Source organism: Idiotropiscis lumnitzeri, chromosome 18 (genome assembly GCF_059441095.1).
Source record: "Idiotropiscis lumnitzeri isolate Australia: NSW breed Sydney's pygmy pipehorse chromosome 18, RoL_Ilum_1.0, whole genome shotgun sequence".
NCBI classification, from domain to species: Eukaryota; Metazoa; Chordata; class Actinopteri; order Syngnathiformes; family Syngnathidae; genus Idiotropiscis; species Idiotropiscis lumnitzeri.
Genome location: NC_142408.1, coordinates 8,273,088 through 8,292,587, shown reverse-complemented (window position 1 = coordinate 8,292,587; position 19,500 = coordinate 8,273,088). Strand labels below are relative to the sequence as shown.

The following is a 19,500-nucleotide window of genomic DNA, read 5'->3' as shown; positions in this document are numbered from 1 at the left end:
GCAGTGCCAAACGTATCTTTGGGAATTTTGGACAAAAAGTTCGATCTTGGTTCCATCATTTAAAAAAAAAAAAAAAAAAAAAAATATTCTCAAATGCAAGTTGGAAAACCAACTTTTTAGCCAGAATTCCCAAAAAATATGCTGACTAATCATGAGGAAAAGGACAACAAACCTACAGTGAAGCACGGTGCTGACAGAATCGTGATTTGGTGGATATTTTTCTTCAGCTGGGACTCAATTCTGCAAGTTACAAATAACGCTCAGGGTTAGCACGAAACCTTCAAGCTTCAATTTTGTTCTAGGAAAAAAAAAAGAAAAGAAAATGATGATAAAAATCCCTAACAAAACAGCCTTTATATGGGGTTAATCAGCTGCACTTTAAAAGTTGACAGGACTGTGGTGACTCCTATTCCTACTTGTTAGTCAAATTTTTTTTTTTTTATATATCACAAAAATCTTTGAGTATTTGAATAGGGGTGTGTAGACTTTTTATAACCGTGAGATGTTTGTCCTTGGTAATGTTAAAAATCACATTCTGTTCAGTGGATGACAATATTTGGTTCCATACCATTTCAAATAATCTTTTATTTTTTTAATAAATTAGAAGAAAAACTGATTGTGTGTGTATTTATTTTAATGTCCATTTCGTGCATTCCGTGGACGATATATTCGGCTTAATGGTTAGCGAGTTAAGCTGGTTATTGGTAGTGTGCTGGTTCATGCACTGCAGCTGACATTCATTCAGCTGGCAATGGATCAATTTGTACTCATGACCGCCTGTGACGCTGAACAGGACCAGCACTATAGAAATTGATGGATGGGCGGAGTTTAGCCGTCTTTCTTCAAGTAGAGCTCGGCAGCCTGTAGCTTCCATCAAGGCTCTAACTGTTGCCTCGCTCAATATGGTCCGTCACCGCTGTCTTCATCAATATGAACCTGTTGGGCAGAAGCAGGTACAGATCACCTGACCCGGTACATCTCCCGGTCCCAGAGGAGGAGAAGCAAGAGACAATCGGAGATGTTGGAGTGACACAAAGTGTGCGCATACGTGCGTGTGTGTGTGTGTGTGTGTGGTCTGTATTTTGACACTAAAGTGATTTGACATGCTTGGCATTCGAGTTGGCTTGGCAGCAGTGGCAGGGTGATGAAGCACAACAAAGTGGTTGATCAGAATGTCACGGAAGATATTCTCAACAGGAAGTCAGAAACGTAGCACCAGCCATCCAAGCTTCCCACCCACGAAAAAAGGACAAACAAGGAATTTGGGTGTTCAAGGTGGAGCGGAGTGATTTTGAAATGTGTGCGTAAGGTATTGTTGCCAAGAGTCACGGTGACAGAGCATCAACCTCCCAATGCCACATGTCCTCGCTGCACAGCAACAGGCCCACCCGGGTGTGTTAATGCAGGCCAGCGCGCGCCATAGAAATGAGCCAAGTGTTTGCATCCCCCACTTGGTTTCTCCTCAGAGAGCTGCGAGTGGAGGTGCACAGTGGAGTGGTGGTAGCGTCAAGGCTAATGGAAATATCTTGTTGTAACTCTGTGGAGGAAATACGGGCAGTGGCGGCGACTCCAGATAACAGGACGGCGGTCCACACCTTTCAGTAAAAGAAATGAAAATAAAAAACAAATAAAATGTGATTGATTTACATTAGATGTGGAATAGTATTTTTATTTTTTTTTATCTTTTATTGTAGATGCGATTCATTCAAATTGTGTTGTTGGTGAAGTCTTGCAATGAAATGGAATGATCTATTAACTAGGTCACTCTCATTGCAAGAATACCTGAGGCATTGGTTCGGGAATTGTTGCGGGGAGTTGACCTTTTGAGTAAAAGCTAAGTCAATGGGAATATGTGATGGTGGAACGGCTGTGTTAAAAGCCGCGCAGGCGCCACGGGGGCATCGCGCCATAACTCCATTACAGTCATTGACATTGAGCTAATTGACTCATGCCGTTGTACACCAATGGTGACATGACTTCAAAATGAGGTTAGGGATAGGATGAGCGATGGAGAGAGGATGGGGAGAATACAGTGACGAATGACTGGGAATGGGGACAAAGTTAATGTTAAAGCTGATGCTTTCAATTGGCCAGATCTGAAATTTCTTTTTCGCCAAAGTTCGACTGGCGCGATTCACTTCTTTCAATATTCATCAATAGTCTTGTACTGATACTGATCTTGTTGTTTGCCAACCTTTGAGAATGATTAATAATATTGCTCTTCTTATTATTATTATTTATTTATATATTTTTTTTATTTTTGAGAATTGATCATCTGTTTAAGTGACTTGTCCACTTTTGCCTTGACGCTCGTCTCGCCGGCTGGAAATAGTCACTGATTAATTGGACAGTGTTGCACAAAACATTATGAAGTGTAAATAGGACAACGTGGTTTATTCCACAAATTAAAAAAAATATATAAATTAAAATATATTTCCTGTCACAGAAATTGACATGCTTCAGATAAGACTGGGCAGTATGGCCTTAAAATAAAAATGTTACTTTTTGCCAACCAAAAAAAAAAATTAAAAAATTCAGCATTAAATTGTTTTCCCTCTTTCATTTACAAGAAATGACTATTACATGTTTAAAAAACGTTTTGCTCTACCTAAACTTTGGTCCAAGATTTTCTTTATTTCTTCTAACCGGTGAATGTAATTTCTTTAGCTCTAGTCATAAAATGTAAACATTGCATATTAGTAGCGTCGCGTTTTAAACTACAAACCCGCTAAAACAATGTAATTATAAATAAATAAATTAATTAATTAAAAGTCCTGACACATAACCTTTGATATTCTTTTTGGCTTTGGCAGGAACCTAAAGGGAGTATTGATTTGATTAGGGGTTGGCAATTAATTTTCCAAAGGGGTCATGTGAGAAACTAGAACAATTGGGACTTGTCGAGTGTCACACCGACATGTTAACCTCAATTGTGTCCCATATTAAGTTTATGTATTTCATTCGAAGCATCACGTTGAATTGATTTAATAAGCAGCCACTTGTGTACGTATGGTATCTGTTGTTATGATTAAGAAATGGAAATGGGAAAAAAAAAATACTAGCAGTCATTAAAATGACTGAAAAGACATTTCATCACTATTTCATCAAAATTAATTAAAAAAAAAAAATCAAGTGTGTTGACATGAACACCAACCATTAACTATTTTCCAATCATACGAGTTTACTGAACTGCATCAGCAATTTACTGAGTCATTGCGAAAACGACATGAAAATGCAAACGGGACACCTAAATGCTTCCCCGCCTCCCCACAACATGCTGAATGTTGCCAACATGAGAACCCATCGTCGCTCATGAGTTTTGATGAAAAAGCAGTCAGTCGAGGCGCCTGAAAAGTTGCTAAATATAGCAACAATGTGCCTATGTCGGCACACTGAAGGCACAGGAAGTTGCGGTTGCTCGCTGGTACCGCGCCGTTCAAATACACATGATAGTGAAAAGCACCGCTTTCACATACTCGGCATTTATTTTGACCTCATAAATATTGTGAGGACCGGATGTGGTGCTGGTCTGAAAGAGAGCATTATTCAAACCGTACTTGGCATTTGTTCTCATAGTTTGACTTTCATAGGCCCTCTATTAAAAAAAAAAAAGAAAAGAAAATTAAAAAATAACAGTTGCTCCTGCCGGGAACTTAAGTTTATGACGAGCATGTACTTGTGATTATTTAACAGCATCCCTGCCATCTGCTCCGTGTATTGTAATACACAAGCAACGCACGTGCGTATGAGCCTGATGATTACGCAACACTTTTGTGGCGGCTGACTCACTGCAGACACCGATGCGCCGCCGATTCCATTATTCAAACTTAGCTCGTCGGTTGAGCACGTGAACCGAAACAAGCAGACCGACAGTAGCGGGCGTCAAAGTTCACAGGTTTAAACTATGTAACAAATTCCAGACATACTGTTTACTCTTTGCTGTGCTAAAGCATGTTAAAAGAAAAATATGCAGGGATTTTTTTGTTTTTGTAATAAAGGGATTGTCAAGATTTTGTTGCCTTTATGTTCACCGAATGAAACATTACAGCACTGTTACAAAATGAGTATTTCCTTTTGCTCTCAGCAATGGCTTTCAAAGACTTTCTGCTATCCGACTGCACGTTATCGCTTATATGGTTCACGTTATCTAAGACAGTTTGACTTTGTCCAATTTTGAAAGGGTTGTAAAATGTCAGCTGAACTTTCATTTATTAGTGCATTACCTCATGTGTTTTATCAGCAGAATCCAAGTATAGTTTACTGAATCGACAGTGCAACTAAAAATGTGCTAGGCTTTTTTTTTTCTTTTTTTTTTTTACATCAGTTGAAAAGTCAATATTCCCCCGTCAATAAAACATGCAGTACATTGTTTCTCTAATGCACATAAGTTGAGTAGTACTTTATTATTGAATATTACTTTTTTAATATTCAATATTTAATGTTTTGCTTTTGTTCGTGGGGATGAGCAAGATGAAGAAAAGAGAGGTGGAGCCAAGCACTGGGAAAATAGAATGCAAGCAAAAAAAAAAAAAGAAAAATACTCTCCACAACAGACAGTATGTTACATTTTTACGATCCCCACTTTTTCATTTCAGCTCTACATTCTTTAATAATGAATTAATTTGACTTGAATCTGAATCATTTACGTGAAAAACATGTACCCCTATTAGACATCATGTATTTTTTTTTTTTTAACCGGTTGCCCAAAAACCATAGAAAGCATTATTTTTTTTTTTGGGGGGGGGGGGCTGTTTTAAAAGTCCAAAAGGGGGTTGTGGCCATTTGATGAATGTTGAGGTATTGAGCGTGAGAATGGGCGAGTGGTGATTGTTAATCCAAGCAGCAGAAAGTTGGCAGAAAAGTAAACAAAAGGCTAATCCGTTGCAGGAGTTACATCATTATTCGTAACACTTACATTACTATCATGGCAACATTATGGAAGCATTTGCTATACACTTTACTGATGTAAATAAAGCCCAGTTAATTAGAAATATTAACAATTAAAAAATTAAAAATAAAAATAATTTTTAAAAAAACACGTTGCTCTGGACCACATGACAGGGGCGTAGCCAGAAATTGACAAGGGCCTTGGCCACCCCTGGCCACCCTTGTAGCTTCGCACTTGCCGCATGATCGCTGCTTGAGTGGCAAATAAAAATCAGATGTTTGCCGTAAATACATAATGTATTTAAGGTATGATTTTTTTTTTTCTAAAATGTATAAAGTAAACATATAGCTATTACTCGTATTAAATGACAGCTGCAATTAACAATAATAATAAAAATAATCAATGATTCAACACAGAAGATGTTCAGTCTGCTTTTTTTGAGGACGATGGAAGTTGGAGAATATTTACTGTTGAGAAACTGAAATTCAGGAGGTTTTGGACAAAAACAAAATTTGCTAATCGATTAAGGGTTGATTAATCGTCCGCACCTCTGTATTAAGTGCTACAGAACAAATGTGGAAATGCATTCCCTTACATGGATGAGAACATTTCCGTCTCGGCACAAGAGAATGGGGGAGCCCTCCTCTAATTGGAATATTTATAGAAAATATCCTTGAAAGAGGCACTCAATTTGGAGCTGTTGCTTCAGGCTGGGAGTAACATCTCTCTTATTTTATCTTTAATAGGGCATTAGTTGACACTGATGCATTTTTCAAATTCTCCCTTCGTTCCGCACAGCAGACTGCACATATCATTTGGAATGGAATTTGAAGTCTTGATTATTTCTGACCCGTCCTATTGATCAAAGCAATGATTTCAATCATTTTTATTTACAAAAGTCCAATTTTCTCTCTTTTGTATAACATTAGTCTCAGCTCTGGCTCCAATTTTTTTGGTTTTCCTGCAATTCCAGATGTAGTTAATAGGATCAACTTGAAGGTATTTTTAACTGTGTGACATGCAGCAAAATCTTCAGTTGCTTTTATTGGTGGAAGCGCTCAAATGTATTTCATAATCCTAAACTGAATTTGTGAACATTCAAACGCTGGATTACGTCCGTGTTCCATGGGACTGGTCCCTTTAAACTACACACCAGGAACGCAACGTCCCAGGACTTCCTGGAAAGAGGAGGAGATAAATGCCAAACAAAGTCAAGGGCAATCCAATTCACTTAAAAAAAAAACAAAAAAAAAAACAAGCTGCCGCAGACAAACGACAAGGAACCAATGCTTAGACTCGAGAGTCGCAACGCCGCCGTAATGTTTTCGCAGCTCCCGATGTCATTTCTGTGAGGGCTGCTTAATGTGACAGACTGTTTCCTTCCCTCATTACACTTTGAATTGCCGAGCAATTTCTTAGTCAAACGCACGGATCGCTAATGATCTGTCAAAGTATCGATTGTCACACGTAATCTTGCTTTCAGTTTTTCACCTGAGAAGTTTGTCGTATTTGACTTTGACAAAATGAAAAACAAAATCAAATCAAATCTTTAGTTGCATTGATATTTTGAACCAAGCCTCTAAACTTTTCTAGCTAATGTACTCTAACGCCAATGAATACGGTCGGGGGTGATTGATCTTTCGGCCTGTCTTGTTTACACAGTGTCCGCCTGCCATTGCCCAATGGACACATTGACCTTTCACACACAGGGCAGCGCACCCTTTTTACCTCCCATCAGCGTGCAGCTGACGACTCAATTGCAGCCAATCATGTGGCAAATTTTGTTGACGGTAGCAGAGGAAAACACTCGGGTCCGCGTGAGTGTCAACGATTGGTAGAAAAGGTGATGTTTTCCTCTGATGTTTCCGTCCATATAGTTTCATCGCCCCTGGCCAAGGGCTTATTTATTGAGGGGTCAGTGTGTGGAAGACAGAGACGGCCTTGTGCAGCCACCATCTCATGAATCAACTGCGCCGGTGATCTTGTGACCCGCTGGCTTCCTCCACTCAATGATGGAGTTCAAAGGTTGACCCTGAAGCTTTTTTCCAAATATGCTGTTGAACAGAGAAGCGCACCGGTGGAAACCGGCTCTCTATGACCGAAATTCTGCTTGCCTATACACGAGGCCACCCAACTAGCCTAATGTGACCTGTGAAAGTTAATTAAAACAACCTACCCATATACTTTTTATTCGTGATGGACCGATGTGCTTTTTTCAGGGCCGATACCGATACGATTATTCGTAGCCATTTAGGTCGATAACCGATATTTGAAGCCGAGATTTATTTGTTGAAAAAAGTTTTTAAATGATGTCAAAATTTTGAAAAACTAATTGCCTTACTCACGTGTTAATTAAACAACATTAGTGGCATGTTAAAGCTTTTTTAGAACTCGGTAAATATGAAACTTAATTTTAAAAGTTTAACAAAAAAATGCACGGAGCTCCCAGGCTCAGCTGCATTTCTTATAGTTCAATGAAAACAAACATCGCTTTAAAGTTGACTACGGCAAATCGTTTTCTTTTAGTTGGGAGTTGTAGTAGACCGACATTATTCAAATTTCGTCAAAGTCTGTTGCCTGTTGCCACCTGAAGTGCGTGTGACTCGAGGTGAAAAAGCAAGCAGGCAGCTTACTGCTAATTGGCTGTTAAAGGGAACCAATCAGATGGTGTTGTGGGCGGGCCAATCTGCTTCTGCAGGCAGGACCACCAGCACAGCCGAGAGGGAGAAAGAGAGAGAGAGAGGGAGAAGTGTGCTGCAGCGAGCCTAAATGAACCAGCTTTTAATTTATCGGCCTTGAAAGTTAAAAAAAAGGCAGATGCCGATAATCGGCAAAATGCCAAATATCGGCCCCGATTATCGGCCCGGCCGATCATATCACTACTTTCTATACCATTTTGGTTGACTTGAGGATAATTAATCAAAGTTGTTGGGGTGCTAACCGAGATCATCTGATATTTTGCTTTCAGTTTATTCCCAAATCAAGGAAGCTCTTCCTCAATTTGAGTGCGATTCATTCCGTGATTGCTGTCAGAACTTTGCGGAATGTTATTGTGTCAGATCACATGCCCGAATGATAACGCAAGTTAACGCTAAGATGCTGCATTCACAACACCACCAGTGTAGACTGGTTAATCTCCCTTACCACGTGATTCCGCTTTTTTCGATTATCTCCAATCACTGCAGATGACAACCATTTGCCCGGGTGACCCCCCCCCCACGGGCCAGGCTTACGATATTCACCAGTGGAATAAAATGTACCCTCCTTGATGCACTTTTACGCTTGACTTTCAAAGACCATAATGATGACTTTGGATCTCATTTGTTGCAAAACTGCCAACCAGCATGAACATAAAAAAATAAATACATTAAAAAAATTTAAAAAAAACACGAGAGGACCTTCTGCCACTGGGCTGTCCATCAGGTCATGTGTTCAAATATTCCTCATTCTCCTCTCCCTCCTTCCTATTTTTCTCATAGCTCTATCCCCGAGGTATGGAGGAAAGTGAAGAAGGGAGTGGACCAAAAAAAAAAAGGGAGAAAAAAAAAGAGCCGAGATATTCCACAGGGGATTGTGGGAACCCGCTGATAAAGGCTTGCATCTTAATCCATCCTTAGGCCTGTCTTACTGTGTACTATGAGCTTTTATGTGATCATTAAGTGTGTGTGTGTGCTCACATGAACACTTTAGGTAGAAGTGTGCTTGTGGGTTTGTATATTTGATATGTTAATATTGCATATTTTTTGCAATCGCTGATGCAGTCATTCGGCCCTTTTGCATCCTGTATTTCAAGACTCCTTGCGATCTTGAAATGACTTAGAAATAACAAAAAGAGATCCCACACTTCTTCACTCAACCAACAAGACATCGTTACTTAACGTCCAGCTCATTACGACTTGTTTAATGGCTTAGAAGTGTCTTAAAAGCGCTAATTAATGTGACTCGCTTCTCCCTCTAATGCGGCACCGGTGGTAGGGCTCTCACACCGGGCTTATGCCTTCAGCTCCATCGCTCCTCCTCTGGCTTTAGTGGAATTTGGCTGATGTGCGCCGAGGGGAGGATAGGAGGGAGACTCTCATCTTGTTTCACTGCTTTATGAGTCTGACGTGTATGTCGGTAATTGCGCTTATAGGTGATTAAACTCACGATGCCCTTCAGGAAGCATCGGCAGCTATCAGTCAGCGTCAAGTCGAGGCGCAACAGCAGCTCCCTGAGCTCGGACAGGTTCATCTCAGCCCCCGACTCGGAGGCGGCTGCTTTATGTAACTCTGGGTCGTATCCCATCCATCGGAAACATATTTTCAATTGAGCTTTGAGCACATACAAATGCTTGACTTAACTAATCAAATACACCGCAGTCAAATGTCATCCTCGTATGACTTAATTGCGATTGGCTGGAGACCGGTTGAGGGTGTGCTCTCTGTGCCGCTCGCCTGAAGTCAGCTGGGATACGCTCCAGCACACCCGCAACACTAATGAGGAGAAGCGTACAGGAAATGGGTGGAAAGATAGATAGATAGAGTTGATCCTGTGTCAAATTGTTGGATTTTTAGGAAAACAACCGCTTTGATGAGGCAAGGCAAGGCCTTTTTTTTATATATACATAGCACATGTCCTACAGAACGACGCAACACCAAACACAAGAGTTGCCATTCAAAAGCAAAGCAGAAAGAAAAGTAGCTTACATTAACTGCCAGTGCGTACGTTGACATTTAAAAACATTAGTGCAACACTTTAAAAACATTTGAAAGTAAAGAAATAATGGTTTAAAATTGAAAACAAAAAAATAACGTTTTTGACCAGCATTTTAAAGCACTCGCGACTGACTTCATTTCTGCTGACAGATTATTCCATTTTGTGTGCAGCATAACAGCTCAATGCAGCTTCACCGTGTTTACTTTAAACTGTGGAGTTGTCCAGAGACTCTGTGATTTCTACAGCAGTATCTTAATTTTACAGTGATTACGTGTTTTTATAATTCGTTTCCAGTAACTGCATATATATTTTTGACAGGATGCAAATAAGATAGAATTAGTTTACAGGAGACCAGCTGATGTGGCCATCCCAAAAGCATTTTAGAGCCTGAAATCAAATATTTAAAGGTGATGTGAATTTTTTTTTTTTTTCTTTTTTTTTATTAACTAGCATTGACCCTTAAATTTAAACACTGAACAAACATACAGTATAATATCGTCGGAATCACAACTCGAAATGCGCTTGGACGTAATGTTTGTTTTTTTTTTTTTTTTTTAAATGCAGTAATGTGCATGCTTGGCCACTAGTTGCTTTTGTAGGTCAATTTGATGACACATTAGCGACTCTACATTTGTATCTTTTTTTTTTTTTTTTTTTTACTGTTGTTTTCCATTCCTGGTTCTCTTCCAGTCCTGCGTTGCACTTAATGATCGGCAAGTTGTGTTTGTTATCCAAGTATAAATATATGTACGTGGGCGGATAAAGGTTGGTTCTGGATTGTAGAATCATTTGATCATTGTATGTTATATGTATGTTTATGCATTCATGCCTCTGCGTGGTGGGCTTCGGCGCATACATTTGCGTGATGTGTTTGCATGTAAATACATGTACGCGTTCTATTTATACCGCAAAAAAAAAAAGAGGAGGAAGCCCTTTGGCCTGTTGCTTCCTGGTCTAATTGGCGTGTTCATCATGTTTTTTGTGGGTGGGATATCAATGTGTGTTTGTAAAAGAGCCGTGACTTATCTCCGGAGGCGATGTGTGACCGTGGGAGTCCTGAACTAACACTCCCATTGCAGAAAGACTTTTACCAGTTTGAGAAGAGACAGACGGCCAGCCTTCTGAATTTCAGCCCATTAAATGAATTTGAGCTCCAAATAAGAGATCTCCCTGTGTGGCTTTTTTTTTTTCTGTCGCTTATCCTGGCCTTGTTTGGATGTTTCCCCTCTCACACAACCAAAACCCATTCAACACACAAGGAAAGATTCAAAGACGTCGAACTCCAATGTCATTTTTACACTGAAGGATCCTTTTCGTTTGTCACGGCAGCATCGCAAGGGCAGCCCAGTGAAGTCAGAACAAAAAGAAATGGAAAAAAGGAATCTCAAGTCAAGAGGAAACCATTCTTTTGTCACAAAGAGACTTGTACTTTTCCAGGTCACATGACGTCGTCCTTGCTTACCCGTTGATCTTCGCCGTCGGATTTTTATTGCGCTTTCTTTCATTTGGCTTTGCAATTAAATAAAAGATCGTCGTGGAAAAAGCCAAGTCGTTTTGCAGGGCTTACTGGACAGCATGTATTTGTTGGACTGCCGCCAGTGCAAATGCAACAGAAGGAAAGTCAGCAGACTGGCCGTCTTCTGTTGACTGCTGTTAAGATTGACCCTGTCAGGTCGGCCGTTGAGGTGGTGTGTTCTTCGCCATGCGCCTCAAACTCCCTCCCTCGCGTCTGCTTTTGGATCGCTGCTGATGAGTCTTCCTTCCAAAACCAGTGTGAAGCGATGAACAACACTTGTGTCTTTCAAGCATGGCCGTCCATGACAGTCATAACACCGTCTTTATTTGGTTGCTGTCATACGGCCAATCCCAACAAATAATTGCGATTTCCAGCCCATGGGAGGCAAAGCTAAAAAATAGTGTCTTTGGATTTTCGCGTTGCTAAATAGGCCTTCCAGAAAATGACTTTTCCCAGCACAACTGTCAAAGCAAATGCAAAGTTGCATCATCGGAAAAATGTTCTTCACCCTTTGACAGCACTGAGGGATCTTTGTTCAACGTTCAAGTGCTGGAAAAAAATACCCGTGTTGTTGCCTTGTAGTGTAAAGTGACAGCTTTTTCTTGTTGGGATTGTAAACAGGATTCCATTTTTTTTGTCCTGTTCTTACACATTCTGGACACTTTCTGTGTTTTGTGTAGTCTTGTACGAATGAAAAAAATATGAACATACCGTAGCTTGTCGGCGCACCGGGTTATAAGGCGGATTACTGCACATTAAGGGAAACAAAGCAGTACAGTTGGACATCCATTCATAAGACACACTCGATTAGAAAGCTCACTTTCGATTTTCGAGCCAATTAAAGGATTTTGTGTGCGCCTTATAGTCCGAAAAATACGATATACTTGTAAGAATATCTGTCCAGGCAAAAAAATGTAAACATTTTGTCGTTATAGTACTTTTTTTTGGAGATTTTGACTGTAAACACAGCTTGTCTTCCTACTGTGGCATTTGTATTCTGGGACAAGGTACAACCTCCACTTTGCTAACAAAGTCATAAGCTCTAATCGAAAATAATGAAAAGTCAAATGACTCATTCAAACGTGCCATGATCTGTTTGTGAATTATTGTCCTGGCTGCTCAGTTTAGTTTTTACTTCAGCATGACCGAAAACCCTTTGGCCACATTTTTTGCCTGTAGTGTTTTCATGGATTTTAATTTTTTTATTTTTTTATTTTTTTACAGTCTTCTCCAGTAACTTCCTGTTCCAGCTGTATGTCAGCCTTGCTATGAAACACCTTGAGGTGCCGTCGAAGTACGCAGTGTTTGTATTGTGCCGGTGCTGTCTAAACGTAAACAAGCTATGTTTGTCACCCCCCCCCTCCAGAACTGATTGTTCTGTAATGAAAAATAATATAAAGAAAAACAAGAACAGATCGGGGGGGGGGGGGGGTGAACATAGACGTAGCAAGGCCAGGTAGCTGATACAAAGTTGCCAGTACTCTCGCTAGAACATGAAAGACTCATGCTTCGAACTGGGATTATTCCCACCTCCTGGGAGTTCCTCTGATGAACAGAGAATGCAACTGGAAGGATGTGGAAATAAATGGGGAGAGAAGTAAGAACAGATGAGAACGAGAGAATGGGGGAAAATCAAATGTGGGAGCATGAGCACTGGAGAGAGATGAAAGAGTCATCCAGTGCAGTCGGGCTCTGACTCTGCTCTCATCTTCATGTACGGCCCGGTCCATGTAGAGGTCTGCTCATGCTTACAGGTCTTTGTTGGCCACCTTTATCATTGACGCTTTTTTTTTTTTTTTTTTTTTTTGGGGGGGGGGGATGTATTCAGAACTGCTTTGCGTTTGTGTTCTCGTACGGCGGTCAAAAACCTTTTTGAAACTGAGAGCAACTTCTTTGGGACTGATTAATGCAAAGGGCTGATCGCTTATATATGCATATATGTTATCTAAATTAACAACAATTTATCTTCAATGACCTTAATTAATAGATGGATGCGTGGGTGGATAACTAATTAACTACACCACAGTCACCACAATCACAGTTTCTCATTCAATATCAATAGACAGTAAAGTGGAAGATTTCACTCCGTAACGGTAAAAAAAAACAGCCTTCAGTTGACCGAGGTTCTATATACTGTCAGAATGAGGATGTGACTTATTTGTTTATGATGGGCCAATAGTTGATATATTTAGCGTGTACAGGACAGAGTGTCTTTAGTGGAATCAAGGGAGACGTGTTTGCTTGCCGTGAGTCAATACACTCATCCAAAGTACACTCCACACGCACAACATGCTGTACTCATGCACACACACACTTGTAGGTATGTGCAAGCCCCGCCTTTTTGGATGAGGCGTGCACTGTATGTATCCCTGGCCCACGCGGTCTCTTCCTGCAGCACGTCGGCACATTCATTCCCATCGCCACCAAACCCTGCCATTAACCTCCACTCCGATAAGCCCCCTAACGGGTTTAAAAATGTTTCTGAGGCTGCTTTTTTTTCTCCCCCTGCCACATGGTTAGATCTCACTTACCTCCGTATAAAGCTGACATGCACCCTCTTTCTATTGATTCCGGCAGCCGTTGCTTATTTTGCTACTTTTCAATTTCACTTTAGCACTCAATGATGAATATTGAGTGCCACCGGTACTATGAAATCTGCCTGGCAACACAAGTGAGCTGAATTGTCATTGGATAAAAACTCTCACCTAAAAATACAACACTGGGATGTGTGAATGCGAAAAATTATATATATATATAATGAAATAAACTTATCATAGATATGATTTCCTGCTTATGTTAGTCCAGTATCAATGTTTCAGCTCTCAGCTCAAACAGACACTTTGCTGTAATTGCAGGTTAAAGAACTTTTACCATCAATCAGGTTTAAAGACATGACAACTTAATAATAGTGCATGTAAGCTCCCAAATTCAGGGAAAATCCATGGAATGTATCAGTCAGTCTGGAAACACACCACCTGAACAGCAGACTCAATGACTTGATTTATGGCAAAATTAATCAACTCAAATATATATGCACACAGTGTGAAAGCAGAGAAAGAAACTTTTGACGAGTGCTGTATGTCCAGACGTGTGCTGTACATGTGGGCTATACCGATGTACGACCGTCATTTCCTTTGTTTGCTTTTGTTTCCTTTCATACTTGTACAAAAGTGTAATCTAGCTGCAATGTGATGCTTGCATAGGAGTTTATCATCCTACATTTAATTTGATCAAGCGAAACTGTCAAACATCTGATAGCAAAGCTAACAAAAAAAAAAAATGTCGCTGCTGTTGCAGTCATGTTATTTGCCCGTGTTTGGGCTTATATGTATATTTGAGCGAAAACGTTCGAGTGTGTTTTGGCAGTGAGCGAGTTCGATAAGGGACCTGGGTGGTGATTTTCATCTCAAAGAGGAAGCTTGATGAATCATAACTTCCTGTCAGCCTCGCACAACCACGGTGACTTGGATTCATACAGATGTGCCATTCATGACCAGATGTGACAAATCCTGGTCCAGAAAGTAAAAACTCCCCAGGAGCTCGTTTACCTGCTGGTTGAGTAGAAGTATATATATATATATATATATATATATATATATATATATATATAATTATTATTTTATTATTATTTTTTATTTATTTATTTATATATTAATTAGACAGGAATTCCACATGCAGATATTTTCTTTACTGACTCATGTAAGGATAGACGAGAGTTAGTGCTGCTGGTAGTTGCGATAAGTCACGATGTTGACATGAAATGAATCCTCCAAAAGAGCAGAAGGACATCTGTCGTAAATGTAATCCCCCGATGCCTGCTCCACAGGGCACGGAGACAATTATTACTCTGTCTTCTCCTTGATTAAAATACTATTGTCAATTTGATGTTCCTGTTATAAGCTGCTGACCAAAGGACAGCCAGTGTGTTTCATTCAGTGATCTGGCTGTTTTTCATTTGTGTATTGCATCTTTTTCTCAGTAGTGTCTGTGCTTCTACTTTCTTACGGTCCTGCTTCTCCGCCGGCTTTTCTTCTTAAGCCCAAATGCAATACAATAGATGTACTAGTTCTTTTCAGTGGCACATATCTGGAGTACAAATTAGACACAGTAGGTGATCCAGAATGGACGAATATGCTGCTCCAAGGCCATTTGGGGCTGAGGGTCCACGTCGTTTTCTCCATTTTAACTTCGCCTTCTGTTCGGAAACTTTTCTTAAAATAGCCATACAATTAATTTGGTTTAATATTGTTACATAATAACAATTAAAACAATTCATCCACACATGGGTGGGCCGTCTCTTAACCTAATATGGTTATTCAAGTCTTAATGAATTGGAAACTATGAGAGATGGATTTGATGCCATGCGCAGTGAAGACCAAATCAATTCTTTGACCGATTTGGGGGAGTCACGGTGGGCCAGTTTGATAGTTTTTATGTGTTTCCGTCTGCTATTGTCGCCAACATTTGTTCGAGCTTGTCTTGTACAACTCCTAGACGCAGACGGTATAACACTTGAGAGCTGAAGAGAACAATTAGGCCATATCAGCAGACTGGATTGCTGGCAGTCGTTGAGCTGTTTGCTCCAGTAATCTGTGGCTGGAGTTGGCATCCAGCCACGGCCAGCCACACCGCCTCCGCAGACACTCAAAAGTCACAGAGGGCATGGTCACGGCTCAAGAGCATTTGCTTTCATCCACATCGTATTTGGGCATTGTATGAAAACTGGAGGAAAATAATGTCAGCCGGGAAACAGAAACCACTAATAAGGAGGGTGAGGGAAAGATTTAAGTCTTTAATGAGGGCGGAATGGGATCATATCAACATTGTGTATCAAATGATTGTGGGCCACCTCCTGTAAAGTGATGGGTGGTCCGTTTTGGTTCTTTTCTACCATGTAGTCGACTTTAAGACGTGTTGCTTTTGCTCCTTACGTTTGAGTGTGCAAGTTGGATCATGGACGTCAGCAGATAGGGGCGTGAAAGGCAGCCCAAAGCGGGATTGAATACTTTTGATTTGAGCTGTCAAGGCTCAGCTGTCGTTTTAGCCAGTCTGTATGATCGCAACGTGTCTTGAACAGGCTCCTTAGTCAAGCTTCTCAATGTACTGTGGATGTCGGAATGTGAGGCGCAAAAGAAACTTTTTTTGTTAATTTAATGTCTGTGTTTAGATGGACCTCTGAGTCATATTGACCACTTGCTAAAGACGCGGCCATACTTTTGCCAGGTCTGTGGAGCAACACGCCTTGTTTTCTGTCAGTTGTCTCGCAGGAAATAATCATTTGAATGCAAGAAAACGCAATTGGGACAACGGAGGTACGAAACAAAATTCAAATGTGTTGCGGTTCTCTTGAAATCTTATTTAGGTTACCATGTGTCAAAGCAAAGTACCTGCCGCAGCGATCACATTTGCACATTTCTGTCAAAATCCGAGCCGTATCTGGGTTTACTGAATTGAATGTCCAATCTGTTTATTGAGAGATAAGGTAGCGTGACTTTGACTGAACAGTGAACCATAGTGCTCCATGGAACACTGAATGAAATATCAGCTCTCTGTTGTCATGGTGACATAGATATCAGCATCAGGACTCCAAAAATGAAGTTGTTATACTGACGTGTTATTTTGGGCTCTGGGTTTTACGCAACTGTCTCACCCGCTTGGGATTTTTGTTGAATTTCTCTCTCTACTCCTTTCTACTTACTTCGACGACTTCTGGGGAAATGCTAATGACGAGCGTCTCATCCTGGCTCGGCTGTGGAGCTCTGTGCATTTCAAAACTGACTCACCTGTCTCTCCTAAAAGGCCCTGTGAAAATTGGGAAAATATACTTGGCACCTCGAATCAAGAGAGGAAAACAAACAAACTGTTTTTGACCAGTCTCCTCTCGGAGGAGACACAGTTTACACAATTGGAGGCATAAGTGACTCATGGCTATTATTTACTCTGCAGTCAACCGATAAATCGTTTTTTGTTTTTTTTTTCAATTTTACATCCTGATTATATTATATTATATTATATATTATATATATATATATATATATAGATATATAGTAGTATTATATTTGTTCAGGGGGTGGGCAAAAAAAATAACAATAATTCAGTATAATTAATTAATTAATTATTCATAATTAAAAGACAGAATTCTTTCAATTGTATGTCATAAAAAGACATCATAAAGAAAAAAAACTCTCGCCTTCGTTTAATTGTTAATAATTAATAATCCTCACCAAACTTCTTTCTAAAAGTTTGTAAGCCTCTTTTCACTGCTGCTAAAGCAAAACAAAACAATCCCAAAACATCACCTCAGTCGGTAAACCAACAAGGAAGAAGATGGTCATTACTAACATCCGCTATCAAAAAAACTTCAACTGTCACACAAAACACAACTGCGTTGCATATGTTTCATCATAATAACATACGCGGTCATTTGGTGGGCTGCTTTTATCCTTGCAACGAGCCATATCTCTCAATCATCCATTTGTATAAAACATCCAAGACTGCGACGGCAGAGCACAAATTGGCAAATTTCCTCTGCGCATTCACAGCGAACAACAGAGGGGTAAGAGCGACGGGAAGAAGGAGTATTTTTTTCCGAATAAGAGATGCTTGTATTGAGTTTGGAGGCGGTAAACAGAGAAATCTGCGCTTGGCTGCTCGAGAGATTGTTCCTAATTTGTTTATGTCTGACTGTCATTCTGTACATTTATATCGGCTGACAGGCCCAGGCTGGGGTGAACAAAAGAGATGCAATATTATCCCCCCATTTAAATGCGTCTGCGTTTGCGTTATGTTGGCATGCGTCGAACCTGGACGAGCGCCACGCTCGTCTTGGATGCTGCCACAACTTCCAAAATGTCATTCTAGGACGCTTTCCTCTCCTTTTCTTTGACCTTCCATCCTTCCATGTGTGAAGGCAGGAAATGAAGAGAACACTTTTCCCTCCTACTCTAATCTTTCTCTGGCAGGCTAGAATTAACAAGCAAACACAGACATGCATTTGTTTTACCGTGAGATATTTTGTCGCAGCGCTTTGCGGACATCGTTTCGATTCAATCTGAAAGATGACTATTGTCGTTTTTTTTTTTTTTTTTTTTGTCAAAATATTCTGCTTTCAGCCAAGTGAAATGAATTGGAGGGAGTACTCGAGAATGAATGGGACGGAACAAGATCTACCTTCCCGTCTGTTATACCCATAGAGGTTGAAACTGGCTGGGAATCTGTCAGCTGAGTGCCTCCCCCAAAGCCCCCCCCCCCCCCACTCCACCCTTGCACCCCCTGCTGAGACCTACAATGGCAGATTGGCAACTCTAATACCACAGCCCGTTTTATCTGCTTGAATTAAAACCCAATTGGAAAGGAGTTGTGGGAATTGCTGGCTCACGGAGAGCTCTTTATTTATTTGTTTATTTTTGCAGGAATTATGTGTGCGGGTGCATTTTAGGGGTGGGGGGAATGTAATTGGAGGGATAGAAGCTCAAGGGGGTATCAGTCAAAGGATTAAACACTGAACTAATACAGCCTGATGCAGAGCTGTTGTTTGGCCTTTATTAAGAAGGATGTGTGTTTGTTTTCAAAAGGATGAGCTCTGCGTGTGCGTGTGTGTGTTTGTGTGTGCTCACAGGAAGTGCTCATGAGGCAAGCAGGATGTGCAGGAAAATGTTTGGCTGACTTGAGTTGGCAGCGAGCTTGCTGCGCTGAGAAATGCACAACACAGTGATGCAAAGAGTCACTCTCTTTTATAATTTGCTTCTGGGGGGGGAAAAAAGGGAGATAAGTGCAAAATAGATGACTGCCTTAATTCAGAGAGTCTAACATAAAAAAAAAATAATGACATTGTAAACTTGTATGATGTGGGAAGGGGGAGTTATTACGTTCAAATTAATGTACACAATCAGATCTCGTACGCTTTTTGATAGATTGATGGAAAATAAAATATAATCACTACTAGCAACTAATTATTGCCTTTATAAAACTTTCCGAAATGCTCAGGTATTTTAACCAACGATTTGTAAATAGTCACCGTGTCACATATAAATATAAATATATATATATATAAATAAAATAAATGAATAAAAAATACTCAGGGCGCTTGTTGTGTGTCCAATCTAAAGCCTGCCTGCCTCTGTGTGGAGGCTGCTTTGATCCGATATTGTTAATTCCGCATATGAACACAAGCCAGCTGCGAGAGGAACGGCTGCGCCGCGGTGGGAGTGGTCACAACTGACTCATATCACGGCCAATCAAAGTGGCTCCTTTCATTCCCTTTAAATGAAGTGTGCTAGTCCTGCTCTACATGGCATCCGCACATCTGCACCGAGGAGTGGGTACTTGGAGACCACCCACCTGGGCGATGATTTCAAATCTCTCTCTCTCTCTCTCTCTATCATCTATGTATGTTTGTGAC

The 19,500-nt window shown here is 40.5% G+C and overlaps 1 protein-coding gene across 4 annotated transcripts in view; it reads left to right on the top strand.

The window, feature by feature from the left end:
* The window catches only part of rxraa (retinoid X receptor, alpha a), a 74,083-nt gene that overhangs the window by 23,787 nt on the left and 30,796 nt on the right, over positions 1 to 19,500 (top strand). The gene's annotated exons all lie outside the window — the stretch shown is intronic.